Source organism: Saimiri boliviensis, chromosome 7, assembly GCF_048565385.1.
Source record: "Saimiri boliviensis isolate mSaiBol1 chromosome 7, mSaiBol1.pri, whole genome shotgun sequence".
Classification (NCBI taxonomy): Eukaryota; Metazoa; Chordata; class Mammalia; order Primates; family Cebidae; genus Saimiri; species Saimiri boliviensis.
This window is the reverse complement of record NC_133455.1, coordinates 40,660,387-40,675,599: the sequence shown is the minus strand read 5'-3', so window position 1 is coordinate 40,675,599 and position 15,213 is coordinate 40,660,387. Positions and strand designations below refer to the sequence as shown.

The 15,213-nt window shown below is 37.4% G+C and overlaps 1 long non-coding RNA gene across 6 annotated transcripts in view; it reads left to right on the top strand.

Annotated features, from left to right (window-relative positions):
• The window catches only part of LOC120364923 (uncharacterized), an 85,716-nt gene that overhangs the window by 31,401 nt on the left and 39,102 nt on the right, over positions 1-15,213 (top strand). For 5 of the 6 annotated variants that reach the window (XR_012518386.1, XR_012518384.1, XR_012518388.1 and 2 more), the window contains one exon: positions 3,544-3,614. This is a non-coding gene — a long non-coding RNA (uncharacterized LOC120364923). Of the gene's footprint in view, positions 1-3,543; positions 3,615-11,771; positions 11,873-15,213 lie in introns of all 6 variants that reach the window. The other variant, XR_012518385.1, reaches the window with a different exon arrangement.

The following is a 15,213-nucleotide window of genomic DNA, read 5'->3' as shown; positions in this document are numbered from 1 at the left end:
GCACTCTTGAGTACATTACTATCTTTGTACTCCTGTTCTCCTATTAATCTGCCTTTTGTCAGTTGCTTTTCAGCAAAACTTCAGAAGCTGAGGAAGTTTTCTCTTTACCCCTCCAAGGCATTTGGAAAACCACTCCTGTAGTGGTTGAATAGTGTCCCCTCAATGTTTCTATCTGTTCAGAATCTTAGAGTGCGACACTATTTGAAAACAGGATCTTTACAGATATGAGTTATGTATTTCAAGATGAAATAATCCTGGATTTGCAGTCTACTTTAAATACAATGACTAGTATTTTTATAAGGGAAAGGAGAGGCCAGGCACAGTGGCTCATGCTTGTAATCCCAGCACTTTGGGAGGCTCAGGTGGGAGAATTGCTTGAGCCCAGGAATTCAAGACCAGCCTGGGCAACATGAGACTCCATCTCTACTAAAAATTAATTAAAAAAAAAAAAAAAGCTGGGTGTGGTGGTGCACGCCTATAGTTTCAGCTACTAGGGAGGGGGAGTTGGGAGAATTGCTTGAGTCAAGGAGTCCAAGACGGCAGTGAGCCATGATTGCACCCTGCACTGCAGCCTAAGAGTGAGACTCAGAGAGAGAGAGAGAGAGAGAGAGAGAAAAGAGGGAGATTGGAGACAGATATACGTAGAGAAGATGACCATACGAAGATGAAAGTGGAGATTGGAATTATGCTGCCATAAACCAAGAAACATAAGAACCAGCAGAAACTAGAATAATCAAGGAAGGATTCTCTTCTAGAGTTTGCAGAGGGAGCATGGCCCTGCTGCCACTCTGACTTTAGACTTCGGGTCTCTAAAACTATGAGAATAAATTTCTGTTGTTTTAAGTCACCTAGTTTGTGTTAACTTGTTATAGCAGTCCTAGAAAACGAACATACCATCGGTTGGACTGCAACTGTGATCCGAGATGATTAGAAAAGGACTGCAAACTTATTTTCTCTTCTCATTCCCAGATAACTAAGAAAAAAATACACAGGCATACCTCAGAGATAGTGCGAGTTTGGTTACAGATCCCCACAGTAAAGTTAGTATCACAGTAAAACAAACCTCATAAAATTTTTGGTTTCCCAATACATATAAAAGTTATGTTTAAACTATACTATAGTCTGTTAAGTGTGCAATAATATTATGTCTAAAAACCTTAATGGACAAACCTTAATTTAAAATTTCTTTTTTTTTTTTTGACATGGAGGCTTGCTTTTTCGCCCAGGCTGAGTGCAATGGCATGATCTTGGCTCACTGCAACCACCACCTCCTGGGTTCAAGTGAGTCTCCTGCCTCAGTTTCCCAAGTAGCTGGGATTACAGGCACATGACACCATGCCCAGCTAATTTTTGTATTTTTAGTAGAGACAGTTTTCACCGTGTTGGCCAGGCTGGTCTCGAACTCCTGACCTCAAATGATCCTCCTGCCTCAGCCTCCCAAAGTGCTGGGATTACAGGCATGAGCCACCATGTGCGGCCTAAAAATATTTATTGCTAAAAGAATGCTAATGACCATCTAAGCCTTCAGTGAATTGTAATCATTTTTGCCAGGGAAGGGCCTTGCCTTGATCTTGATAGCTGCTGACTGATCAAGGTGGTAGTTGCTGAAGGCTGAGTTGACTGTTACAATCTCTTGAGATGAAACAATAATAAAGTTTGCCACATCAGTTGACTCTTCCTTTTGTAAAAGATTTATCTGTAGCATGTGATCTGTTTGACAGCATTTCACCCACAGTAGAACTTCTTTCAAAATTGGAGTCAGTCTTCTCAAACTTCGTCACTGCTTTATCAACTAAGTTGGTCATATTCCAAATCCTTCGTTACTTTAACAACGTTCAGAACGTCCTTCCCAGAAGTAAATTCCATCTCAAGAAATCACTTTCTTTGCTCATCCATTGGAAGCAACTCTTCATCCCTTCAAGTTTTATCTCGATATTGTAGCAATTCAGTCACATCATCAGACGCCACTTCTAATTCTAGTTCTCTTGCTATTTCTATCACATCTGCTATTCCTTCCTCCACCAAAGTCTTGAATCTCTCAAAGTCATCTATAAGGAAGAAGAATCAACTTTTCCAAACTCTTGTTAATGTTGATATTTTGACCTCCTCCAATGACTCATAAGCACTCTTAATGGCATCTAGAATGGTGAATTTTTTCCAGGTGTTCAACATTGCCCAGACTCATCAGATGAATCACTATCTATTGAAGCTGTAGCTACCTGAAACGTATTTCTTAAGTAAGAAGATTTGAAAGTCAAGGTTACTCTTGATTCATGGGCCACAGAATGAATGTTGTATTAGCAGGCATGAAAACATTAATCTTGCACAACTCCTTCAGAGATCCCGAATGACCAAGTGCATTGTCAAAGAGCAGTCATATTTTGAAAAGAATCTTTTTTTTTTCTTTTTTTCCCTGAGCAGTAGGTCTCAATGGTGGGCTTAAAATATTCAGTAAACCTTGCTGTAAACAGATTTCCTGTTTGAAATATCTGAAAGTTTGAATTATTGAGAGAGTCACCAAAACTGAACATGAGACACGAAGTGAGCACATAGTGTTGAAAAAATAACACCAGTAGACTTGCTGGATACAAGGTTGTCACAAACCTTCAACTTGTAAAAAATGCACCAACAGCAAAGGGCAGTAAACCAAAGCACCATAAAACGAGATATGCCTGTATTAGACTAAGTGTATAATATGATATGTAAGAGCATACACATAGTTTTACATATGTCATTGCTAAAATTATTTCCCCATTTAACAAATGAGCACATAGGGGTTGAAAGAGTTTAAATAACTGGTGTCAAAAAGTGTGTAATAATAAGAGCTAATATTTGAGTGACTACTCTGTGTTAGACACCATGTCAGGCTCTTTATGTAAATTAGCTTATCCTGACAGCAAAACAGTACAGATAGGTACTTTTAAATATTTCTCTATTTTTAAAATGAAGGAACTGAGGCACAGAGTGTAAATGATGTGGCCAAAGTCTCTAGTACTTGGCAAAGGGAAGATTTGAACCTAGGGTGGATGATTCTAAAGCCCAGGTGATATACTGTATGTGGACACTGTGTGTTCACCCACCCCCTGAAACCCCTGCCTCTGATTTCAGGGGCATTCCACACACCCACTAATTGCCCTTTAGTATCCTGTCCATGTGGTTCCATTATCTCAGCCATTTCCAACAGAATGCTTTCTTTAACTCTCTTGCCAGTGCTCTTATCACATCAAAATAGCAATAAAGTATGCCTGTTTTTCCTGATTTCAGAGATAATCTTTACAAAATGCTTTTGATATATGAAGCAAATCTCGTGGCCAAAATCTAACATAGGCTTCTATGATGTGTTCTGTTTGGGATCCCAGCAGCAAAGCCTATCTGTTTTGTCTGCATCGTTTGATCGCAGTCAGTATTCTGCATTTATAGGTGCAGGCAGTTCTGAAGGGACCTTCTTATTTGTCACAATTATACAGTTGTAGTTTGATAAATGTTCATCACCTTGGTACAACAACTGATTCTGTTTTTGTTGTTTTTTTCCCCCTTTTCCAGAATTGTATGTTTTCACATATGTTGGACAATAGACAGAGAGCAGAACCCAGTGAACTTGTGATATGAAGGAGGTAAGAAGCTTCAGTTGGCCTCATATGTCAAATAATATCCTTCCTGAATAAGCAAGAATGTCAAGCTTTTACTTTCTACATCTTGCCCTGTACTTTGTACCAGTCTCAAGTCCCATATGATGCACTTTCTAGATGAGAAGTTTTTTGTTTTTTTTTTTTTTTTAGGAGACCTTAAATTTTTCTGCATTTACGTTTTAGAGTGATGGTATATATTAGTTTCACCATGTTAATAATTCACGTTATCATATAAATGATAAGCCAAAGTAAGAAAAATAGTGAAATGAACTGTAAATCCAGCTACATTTAGTTTCTATAATTACCATAAAAATTACTGTTGGTGCACTTGATCCAAGAAGAGTCATTCACAATCTCTCCCTTGCATGTTTCCCTCCTGGGTACAGAAGATTGGATTAGAGGTCAGCTTCTGATACAAGATCAGCCAATCCAATGCCTGACATTAGAGTTTTGCAAAGTTGCCTAAAAAGACATTAATTTTCCTCCAGATGACAGAAACTAAAGTCAGGTAAATGTGGCGGCTCTTGGTATACTTGGATGCTGAGGATCAGACACAGTGGCTTGGTAATGAGAGAGACAAATGAGGCAGACACCCAGAGAAAAAGGAAATTAAGGAGCAGTAAAAGCATTTTATGCCCCTCCCTCCACTCTGCCAAACTTCACGGCTCATGCACTTTGGCTAACTATAATGCTTACCTGCCGTTGTTTACCAAATTGCCTCAAAACTAAGTGGCTTAACACAAAAGCGTGTATTATCCCACAATTTCTGTGGGTTGAGAATCTATACAGGATGTAGTTGGATCCCCCATCTCAGAGTCTTTCATGAGATTGCAAAGTCCTGACTGAGGCTGTGGTTTAATCTGAAATTTCAAATGGGGAAGGGTCCTTTCCTAAGTTCACTCATATGGTTGCAGCAGGATTCAGTTCCCTGCAGACTGTTACACTAAGAGCCCCAGTTTCTCACTACCTGTTGACCAGAGGCTGCCCTCAGTTTCTTGCCACATAAGCCTCTCAGCTTACAGCATGATGTCTGCCTTCATCAGAGTGAAAAGAGAAAGAGCAACCAAGAAGGAAGTCACAGTCGAACTAATCTCAGAGGAGAATCTTATGACCTTTGCTGCATTTTGCTTGTTAGAAGTTACTACAGCCAGCCTCTACTCATGGTAGGGAAATGACACAAGGTGTGGGTATCATGAGGTAGGAATCTTTGAGAGCCATTTTAATGGCAACCTAACACACTAACACATTTCAGTCCTTAGGCAGTGTGAAATAATCCTAATATCCCTGCAATACCTCTTAATGCTTGCCTAAATTAGTCAAAATTGTTTTCTATTATTTACAACCAAACTTCTTACATATATACTATAGTTTGATAAAATCCAAATTTAGAATCAAGATGTAATTGTATTATGAGAAAATGCATTACTCCAGTTCTAAGTTCCCTTGTCACACATACACACAGACACAGACAACTAACAGACTATTTAATGGTGATACAGGCTGATATATGAGAAAACAGAATACTAAGAATTCTTACTACTAGGAAAATAAATCCTGTGAAGATTAAAATTGCTGCATTTTCAAGTAGTCAGTGAAAATATATGATGGTTGTGACCTTTCTTCCTCTTCTCCTCCTTTCCCTCCTCCTCCTCCTTTTAAACCCCTAAATACTACCATGGAGGACATTTATTTTTTCCAAGCTTTTAGTTTTCTAAACATTTTAATTTTCTCTCATCATTTTATAGAGTGGAAAAAGTAAGCAAAAAAAAAAAAAATAGGATAATACTATGACAACTTTGAATATTTCTCTGCTTTAGATGACAAGGTACATTTTTGTGGTAATTATAAACATTGAAAAAAAAAAAAAAGAGTGAAAACCCCTTATCTTGGGTTACTGTGTCAATCTGTAGGAAATCGAGCAGCATTTCAAAAAACACCTTTAGCAAAAAGTCCCCTCCCTGGTTTTTCCTGCAAACATTAACCTCAAGCATTTACTTCCTTCCATATTATTTATACATTTAACCTCAAAATTTTTTTTAAGAAGTCACAAGCAGATCTAAGAAAAGGCCCAAATGTCAGCCATCTGTAGACCAGACCTGACAAGCTTCCTAGAGGAGATGAAAATCTCTCATTTCATAGAACTGAAAAAGGACCATTGTATACTCCAGAAGCTGGGGTGCAGCTCCTCCAGGTCTCACCGCCAAATCAGGAATCCTATAAATATGCACCTCAGCCACATAAACAGTTTCTCTTCAGTTTCTGCATTGGAGTTTATCTTTGCTGTACCAAATCAATTTATCTTTGGACAGAAAAATTGCAAGAGATCAAAAAAGTTGGTTTAAAATGCAAACAAAGAGACAGGATGGGCATGATTTCCTAAACATACCAGAACAGAGCCATGTGTTGGATGCTACGTAAGAAAGCAAAGAAATTCCCAAAAGATTACCCCGAGTTGGTTTCTCATTTTGGTAGATTTCTTGTGTCTCTTGGTTCTATCAATTTAAATAGAGCCTTAAGGATACAATGACAGTATAAACTATGTTTAAAAAAGACCGAATCAGAAAAGGAAGTTTGGTGCCTCCCAAAAGGAGTGTGAGGGGCAGGAGAATATGGTGAATATATATCACGTTTCCCAGGAGACTCTTCTGGGTTTTGACCATTATAAAGCAGAACAAATAGATAAAGAAAACTCACAAGTGGCTTTTTTTAAAATTAAGATGACATACATTTCATTTCTACTCTTTCTCAGTTCATGAGCCCCCAAATAACATATAGACACTGAAAAAACCTTCTTACAACCTTCTTACACTTTTCTATACTGCTGGTTTCACTAGCCTTCAAGTGTTGGTTTGAACCCTACTGATCTGTAATGCTGATTTTTTCAATAGGGTATTCACCAGCTGGTTCTGATTGGCACTTTTCATCTTCAAATCTGCGATGGTCTGCCTCACTGACAATAGCAGATGAGCCAATAAATCTCGTTCTTCACTTCACATTAGGATCACCTGGGAAAGTGTTAGAAAAACAAAATCCCAATGTCCAGGCTTCTCCCTAGACCAGTCGAATCTGAAGAGTCATTCACAATCTCTTTAGTGATAGGATTCTTGCACTGATATTTTTTGAAGCTTCCCAATAACACCCATGTGCAGCCAAAGCTGAAAACCCACTGGATTCTATTTTGGTATATTAACCATGATCTTAACCAATGAAAATTGCTGAACTACTGGGGAATTTGATTAAGCAATGGAATATTCCTTAGAAACACAATGAACACCCACTAATTTTAGACAGTAACACAAGATTATTGGGTCCTTAATATTCTTTTTAGGGAAACACATTCCACAGAATTCCACAAGCTGTAGAAGACATGTTCTCTTTTATGAAAGAATATGCCACCAGGTTCATAGGAAGAAAAAATAATGGTGCTGCTTTTACTACACTACCAAAGAGAACAACACAAGAAAAGTATCAATTCTTAACTCGGGCGAATGTGCCTATAATATACCACAAACATGAGAAGCAACTTTTTCACCATTAAATTGACCCTGATAAAGCAGTTAATAGAATCTTAAAGCCTAGAAGGAATCCCTTAAATGTATAATCATATTATTCGACACCTGAGGGACTTAGGTGTAGGTCCGTTCCGTTCTCTGAGCTTACGTTTTTTCATTTTAAAGGAGGGATAATATCTCTGTTTCCTGATTATATGTGACAATTGAATTAAATAACATGTGAAAGTACCTTTAACTCTTTAGATATAAACATTTGTATAGTATTTTCATCAGGAAAATGATACTCTAGAATCTTCCAGACAAAATCAGATCAAGTTACGTATATTTTATAATTAATTACATAAAATGTTCAACTGATGAGTCGTTGAGGTAAGTGGTAAGTGGCTACACTAAATGTATTGCTCATGAGGGGTGTTATAAAAACTGCCCTTCTCCTCATACTAGTCCAGGAGTTGCATATTTGATGTGTGCAAAAGCATTTCATTTTATGTATGGCCAATAGTAAATGTTCAATGAATTGTAGCCATTGGGAGAAGTAATGATGGCAGTATTAATGATCACATTGGTAATAATAATGTCTACAGGGTTTTATTTAGTGTTATAATCACTGCCTTAAAATCCTTAGCAAATAAAAACTATTTCTTGCTGGGCACAGTGGCTCATGCCTGTAATACCTGCTACTCAGGAAGCTGAGGTGGGAGGATTGCTTGAGGCTAGGAGTTTGAGGCCAGCCTGGGCAACATAGCAAGATCCCATCTCTAAAAACAAGCAAACAAAAACCTATTTCTTTTGTTGATGACAACTTATTTACTTGAAATGCAATAAATTTGAAAGCAAAATAATAAAAGGGGGAATAAAAAAGCTTTTTACTTAGAGCTTCAATGAAAACTTAGCATAGCCTTTCACTATTTAACGACTCATCAGTTGAACATTTTATGTAATTAATTATAAAATATACGTAATTTGATCTGATTTTGTCTGGAAGATTCTAGAGTATCATTTTCCTGATGAAAATACTATACATATGTTTATATCTAAAGAGTTAAAAGTACTTTCACATGTTATTTAATTCAATTGTCACATATAATCAGGAAACAGAGATATTATCCCTCCTTTAAAATGAAAAAACGTAAGCTCAGAGAACGGAATGGACCTAGCTAAAGTGGCTCCACTAGTAAGTGGCATGGCTAGTATTTCATCATAGGGTTTCTGCCTTTGAGAGCTTCCTTAGGTTACTTCTTTGGACTGTGTCACTCTAGCCTTTTGAATAATTAACTTTACAGAGCAACGGTCAAATGCTATATCCCTGGCTTTCATCAGGCAAAATGTGAAACACATCTATTTGAAAACTTGCTTTTTGAAAACACAGGACTTCATTATGTTGTTCAGTGTTTCTCCTTTAAATTCTCGAAGACAAATTATTCTCCAAGTTCAGAGTCAGGAAAATATCGATCTCATCCACCAAAGCTGGGAGTTTTCTTTTGTTAGATCTGGATTGGTATGATCCACTGAAAGTCCCTCCTTGCCTTGGCTTCTAGGGTGCTCAGAGAAAAGTTTTATACTTAGTCACTCCAGTTCTGATTCTTCTCAGTCCAAGTTTCTATTGCATCCTCTCTCTCTTCCTTCCTCTCCCAAACCACTATCACCTTTAATACATGACTTTTGCTTTCTTGTGTTTATCAATGATTCGATTTTATTGTACTGTGATTTTGGTAAACATCTGTAGTGTTCAAGTGGAGGATTTGTCCCCCTTTTGGTGATAATAGAACTCTAAAACTTCTTGGTTACATCATATTTTTGACTATCTGATGATTATGTTGGTTATCAACCCTTCTTCTGCAAGGAATGAAATATAACTACATTACAGTGCATCGTTTTTTGTTTTGTTTTTGTGATTTGGGTAGAATATAGCAAAAATAAAAATGATTTTTCTGTCATTTTGGTAATAAATTCGAAGCCATGGTTAACAGTTTTACATTTAAAATAAAATAATTTTATGAATATTTTAACCTTTTAAAACAGGAATGTCTCAGTTCTTATGGCATCAAAACGCTCACATTTAATTCACAAGGCTCTTCGCGACCAATTATATTGGTGTTTAACCCTCCCAGTGTCTTTTTTGCATCTTAGTATCATTGATTTCTTTATCAATAATGTCAAATATGTAAACTACTCCTGCTTAATTGTATATATGCACTTTGATTGTTTCTCTAATTGGTATTATTCAGATTCAGTGCCTCAAAATTGAGGATAATCATCTCACCCATGGTCCTCTTCTCAAAGGTTCAAAATGTGGCTTAAAGTATTTTATGTGTGGTTTGCAGAATCAGTTTGATGTCTTTTAGTTATACCTCCTGTTACTGACTGAATGTTTATGCCTCCTCAAAATTTATATGTTGGTTGGAAATGGTAGTTCACACCTGTAATCCTTGGTGTGAACTCTTAGCTTAATCTCAGGAGGCCAAGGTGGGAGGATTGTTTGAGCCCAGGAGTTTGAGATCAGCCTGGGCAACACAGATCTCCTCTCTGCTAAAAATAAAAATAAAATTAGCTGGGCATGTTGGCATGCACCTTTAGTCCCACCTACTCAGAAGGCTGGGTTGGGTCACTTGGACCTAGGAGGTGAGTCTGCAATGAGCTACAGTTGCACCACTGCATGCCAGCCTGAGCAAAAGAGCAAGACCCTGTCTAAAATATATGTATATATTATATGTTAAAGCTTTAATTCCCAATGCAATGACATTTTGAGATACGACTTTTGTCTTATCTCTGTGGCAATTAGGGTTAAGTCATGATGGTAAACCCTCAGGATGGGATTACTGGTTTTATAAGAAGAGAAAGAGAGAAAGAAGGAGGAGAGAGAACTCTTCACCACATTGAGGACATAGCCAGGTGGCAGCTGTCTGAAAGCCAGAAAGAGAGCTCAGACACAGACTCTACCAGCAACTTGACCTTGGACTTCCCAGCATCCAGAACTGTGGGAAATAAATTTCTGTGGCTTAAGCCACTCAATCTGTGGTACTTTGTTACAGCAGCCAAAACTGACTGAGACACAGCCTATGAATCCTTCCAGTCTGTTTTCAAAAAAGTTATAGTCTTTCCTTTTTATTTGCTATAAATATAGCAGTTAAGAAAAAAAATCTGGTAAAATCAAGAATAACCAGCCAGGCACAGTGGCTTATACCTGTAATCCCAGCACTTTGGGAGGCCAAGGTGGGTAGATTACCTGAGGTCAGGAGTTCAACCCTGTCTCTGCTAAACACAAAAAATTAGCCAGGCATGGTGATGCATGTCTGTAATCTCACCTACTTGGGAGGCTGAGGCAGGACAATCACCTGAACCTGAGAAGCAGACGTTTCAGTGACCCGACATTGTGCTATTGCACTCCAGTTTGGTCAACAAAAGCAAAACTCCATCTCAAAATAGATAAATAGGTAAATAAATAAATAACAAAGCTTGTAAAGCAGTATTTTATCTCTATGACGGGAAGAAGATTTCCCATTAAAAGGCAAATCTTCCCTTTCAAAAGTTTGAAAGAGTTCTTTAAAAAGAACATCATCTGGTTAAATATAAGTTGTTGGAGATGCAAAAATCTAAGAAAGTTTTTGGCTTTTATCCCATAACAAATTCATTTGAGAGTTAATTGGATACATTTTAATTCATGCACAACTCTGACGTTTCCTCCTTATTTCTTTCCCCTTTGTGGACAGGCAAACAAGCACATATAATCAGTTTCATTCTATTCTTTCAATTCTTTAACATTGTCTCTTTTTGTTTTTTGTTTTTTGTTTTTTGTTTTTTTTTTCCTGGAAGCACACTGGTATGGTGGAAGAACACTGGTGTCAGAGTTTTAAGACTTGTGTTAGCTAAGAGAATTTGTGCAAACATTAAATTCTCTCCCGGTTTTCCTGTCAGTAAAATACAAACACTGATACCTGCTGAATTTAGCTCATGTGATTTTTGTAGATTATATGAATACTTTAGCCAACTGTAATTTTATTCAATAAGCAGAGTCAACAAAGAAAAACTGCCATGTGCCATGGACTGTGCAAGGTGCTTGGAATAGAACGATAAAAACTACAAGTTAAAATTTTCTTAATTTTTTTTTTTTTTTTTTTTTTTTTTTAGGCAGGGTGTCACTCTGTTGCTCAGGCTGGAGTGCAGTGGCACGATCTCATCACTGCAGCCCCAACCACTCGGCTTCAGGTGATGCTTCCACCTTAGCTTCCCAAGTAGCTGGACAACAGGCCCGTGCCGCCCAGCTAATTTTTGTGTGTTTTGTAGAGAGGAGGTTTCTCCATGTTGCCCAGGCTGGTCTCGAACTGCTGGACTCAAACAATCTGCTCTCCTTAGCCTCCCAAAGTGCTGGGATTACAGTCATGAGCCACTGTGCCTAGGCTTAAAATAAATAAATAAATAAATAAATAAATAAATAAATAATTTAAATAACACATTGCTTTGGTCAAGAATCTCACATTCTGTTAGAAAAAAAAAAAAAACAGACAAACACGTAAATGTGGGTCCAATAATGTGCTCTTTTGGAGCACTTTGTCCTACTAGTTTTATTATAGCTTGTAACTCTTATTATCTCTCTCCTTCTGCTTCTTTTAATGTCTTCTTTCTTTACAAGGTTATGAACTCCATGAGGGCAGTGTCTGTTTTGCATACCTCTCTCTCCACACTGTATCCAGCATAATTATCTAGGAATCGAGAGGGAAAAAAAAAAGTCTGGTAAGCCACTCGAAAATTCAGTGTGATATTATTTTTAAAGCCATTCAATGTTAATTGACATTTTCACTTTAATCTTGAGGAGGAGAAACCCCCAACCTTCCACTGTTACACAACCTGAGAGCTTTTAACTTACAACTCTTTACAAATCAGTTAACTATGTGTAATTCCTATCTTTGGACACCATTTCTTCTCTGCCCTGATTTTGTATTAGTAAATAATCAGGTCAGGTACCAGTTCTCATCCTCTCAGTCTAAATACATTAAACCAACAACAGTGAAAAAGGAAAACGAAATGGGCTTTATTTCCCATGTACACAAGGATGCTCGGTTTAAATAATAGCCTTAAGTGTTCCATGGTTAGACTCTTTCTACACATTTCTGGTTTCAAGCTGCAACCTGTTTCTCCTTGCTGTAAATAAATCAACAGGGTGCATAATCTTGTTCTGTAACCACCTGCAAATCCCAGGGATGTGCAAAATTCATCAGCTTCAAGGTATATGGGGCTGGCATTTGAAAAGAAAATCCTCTCACTCTTAAAGAAATGCCCTTAGCAGGGATTTATACTGAGAAGTCACCTTCACCTTCAGTGATGTGAATATGTGTTTAATTCTTTTACCAAGAAGAGTTTATGGAAACTGGGATCCTGAAGGAATGCTAGGTTTTCACCGGTCTCTGCCATTAATTTATTTTGTTTTCTAAAGTCTGATCCCCTAGAAAAAAAGATGCATTTGAAATTATAATTAAAAACAGTTAATTCTGGTACAGTTGATACTATATTTCAAAAAGATATGCATTTATAATTTATATTGTGTCCTAAAAATTAGAAAACCAAATCAGAAGGATGTTCATAATTTGGAGAAGTTTCAGAGATTCTCTAAGTAATTTTTTTCCTTTCAAGAATGATGGGAAAGGAGAAAGGAATATGTGGGTATTAAGCAAGCAGGCCCTCGGGCTCTAAAAATCAACTCAATGGTAAACGGCTGAGATTTTCTAGCCATTCTGACCCTATTTGAGAAGATTGTATTGCTTTGTCAGATCAGACCTTCTGTCGGAGAACGAGGTGTCAACTTTCCACTTAAAGATTAAGCAACAAGAGTCAGTATGTCTGGTTACATAGACCACAATCTCTTCCTGACCTGTAGCATGACACTTGCTCTTTGCAGGAGAAACAGTTTTCCTAGAGATCTCGAAACAGTGCTGATGTGTAGGAAATAAACCTTCATCTCCTTATTTCTCCCCAAGCAGCAGATGCTACAATATAATAGGAAAATAAGAATTTTACTGAGTTTTCCTAATGGCACCAGCTAACCACCCTCAAGTCTGTTTTTTGTTTGTTTGTTTGTTTGTTTGTTTTTCCAAATCCCACTAAAGGCTAGAATCTATAGCTTTTTAAGGAACCCCATCCTGGCCGAGCACGATGGCAAACTTTGAGAGGCCAAAGCAGGTGGATGACTTGAGGTCAGGAGTTCAAGATCAGCTTGGCTAACGTGCTGAAACCCTGTCTCTATTACCAAAAATACAAAAATTAGCCTGGTGTGGGGCCAGCACCTCTAATCCCACTTACTCCAGAGGCTGAGGCGGGAGGGTCACTTGAACGGGAGAGGTGGAGATCGAGATGGCACCACTGCAATCCAGCCTGGGCGACAGAGCCAGACTCCATCTCAGAACAAACAGGAACCACAAAGGAGAAAATTTTGCTATTGTGTATATTAGAATATTATGTCTTCAAAAGGTGTGAATAATAATTTATTAGTGAAGAATAATCTAGTTTCATCACATTGTAACTTTCCTTAAGAGCAATTTATACTATATGAAAGAGAGAGAGGTGTGTGTGTGTATGTGTGTGTGTGTATGTGCATGGGGGGAGGGAATTACTAAAATCTCTCAGTTATCTAAGTTTGTCAGGGTAATTGGATCTTTCTGTCTGAGGTGCATAGAGAATGGTATTTACTGAGACTAATGTTACCAAGGTGATGAAAATTGGCCATTAATATATACACTTTCAAATGCTCAAGTAAATGTAAACAGGCAGTGTTACCTTTTGCTACTGAGGAATACTACCGTTCCTCCTTCCCTACTAACTTTCCTTTCTCAGCACATACTCTCCACCACACAAAGTTTGTTTCTAAATTTATAACCAAATTACAGACATCTGGATAACCCAGCCACTGAAGTAAATTATTTTCCATAAGTCACGTTTGTGATTTGCAAATGTTGAAAAAGCAAATACTAAATCTGTAATTTTTAGATGATATATTACCATTAGAAACATTTCTTTTAGAAACAATTCATATAACCCCAAACCCTAAGCTTGGCATATTTGATTTGGCTATCTTTTTACAAAAATCCGTCTTTTTTTTTCCCCCCCAAGTCTTAATTCTTATGATGGAAATTAAGCTAATTAAAACTTAATATGGAAAAATTTCAAAATAGTTACAAGTTGATGTTATGCTTTCTTTAGTAACTTAAAAAACTGAATAGGCTCAGAAATGTTGGTATAAATTCAATTCACCATATGTCTACTTAATAATTATTTGGAAACAACAAGGAACAGACCTCCCACAGACAACTCTCTGTGTTACTAGATTTCTTCAAAGCAAGAACTCAGAGTATAATTTGTCTGGGTGACACAAGGGCTGATTGAAAAAAAAAAAAGAATGCAATTTGTTTTAAGCTTGAGAACGGTAAGAAACAGGCCCCATGTAGTTACTCAGGACGGCCTTTATTTAAATATATACAGTGGGCCAGGTAAAGTGGCTCACACCTGTAATCCTGGCACTTTGCGAGGCCGAGGTGAGCAGATCGCCTCAGATCAGGAGTCTGACAGATCAGGCAACATGGCAAAACCTGTCTTTACAAAAAAATACAAAATTTAGCCAGGTATGGTGACAGCGCACGTGTAGTCCCAGCTACTTGGCAGGCTGAGGTGGGAGGATTTCTTGAACCTGGGTGATTGAGGCTGCAGTGAGCCACAATCGTGCCACTGCATTCCAGCCTGTGTGACAAAGTGAGACCCTGTCTCAAAAAATAAATATATATATTTATGTGTATATAAAAATATGTTTATATAATATTTATATTTATATATTATAAATATTTGTATTTATATTTATATAATATTATAAATATATAATAATTGGTCCAAGGGCTATGGGTATTGTTAAGCTGATTTAGCACCGTTTCTCCCCACAACCATCACAGCCATGCTTGACTAGCTAAAGTAATAATAATAATGATAATACTAAAATAAATAAATAAATGTATACAATCAATTGTAGGCTTTGATCCTTTTGTATTCAAAGGCATTATACATTCAATATCAGAAAATGTGGAGGAAAAGAG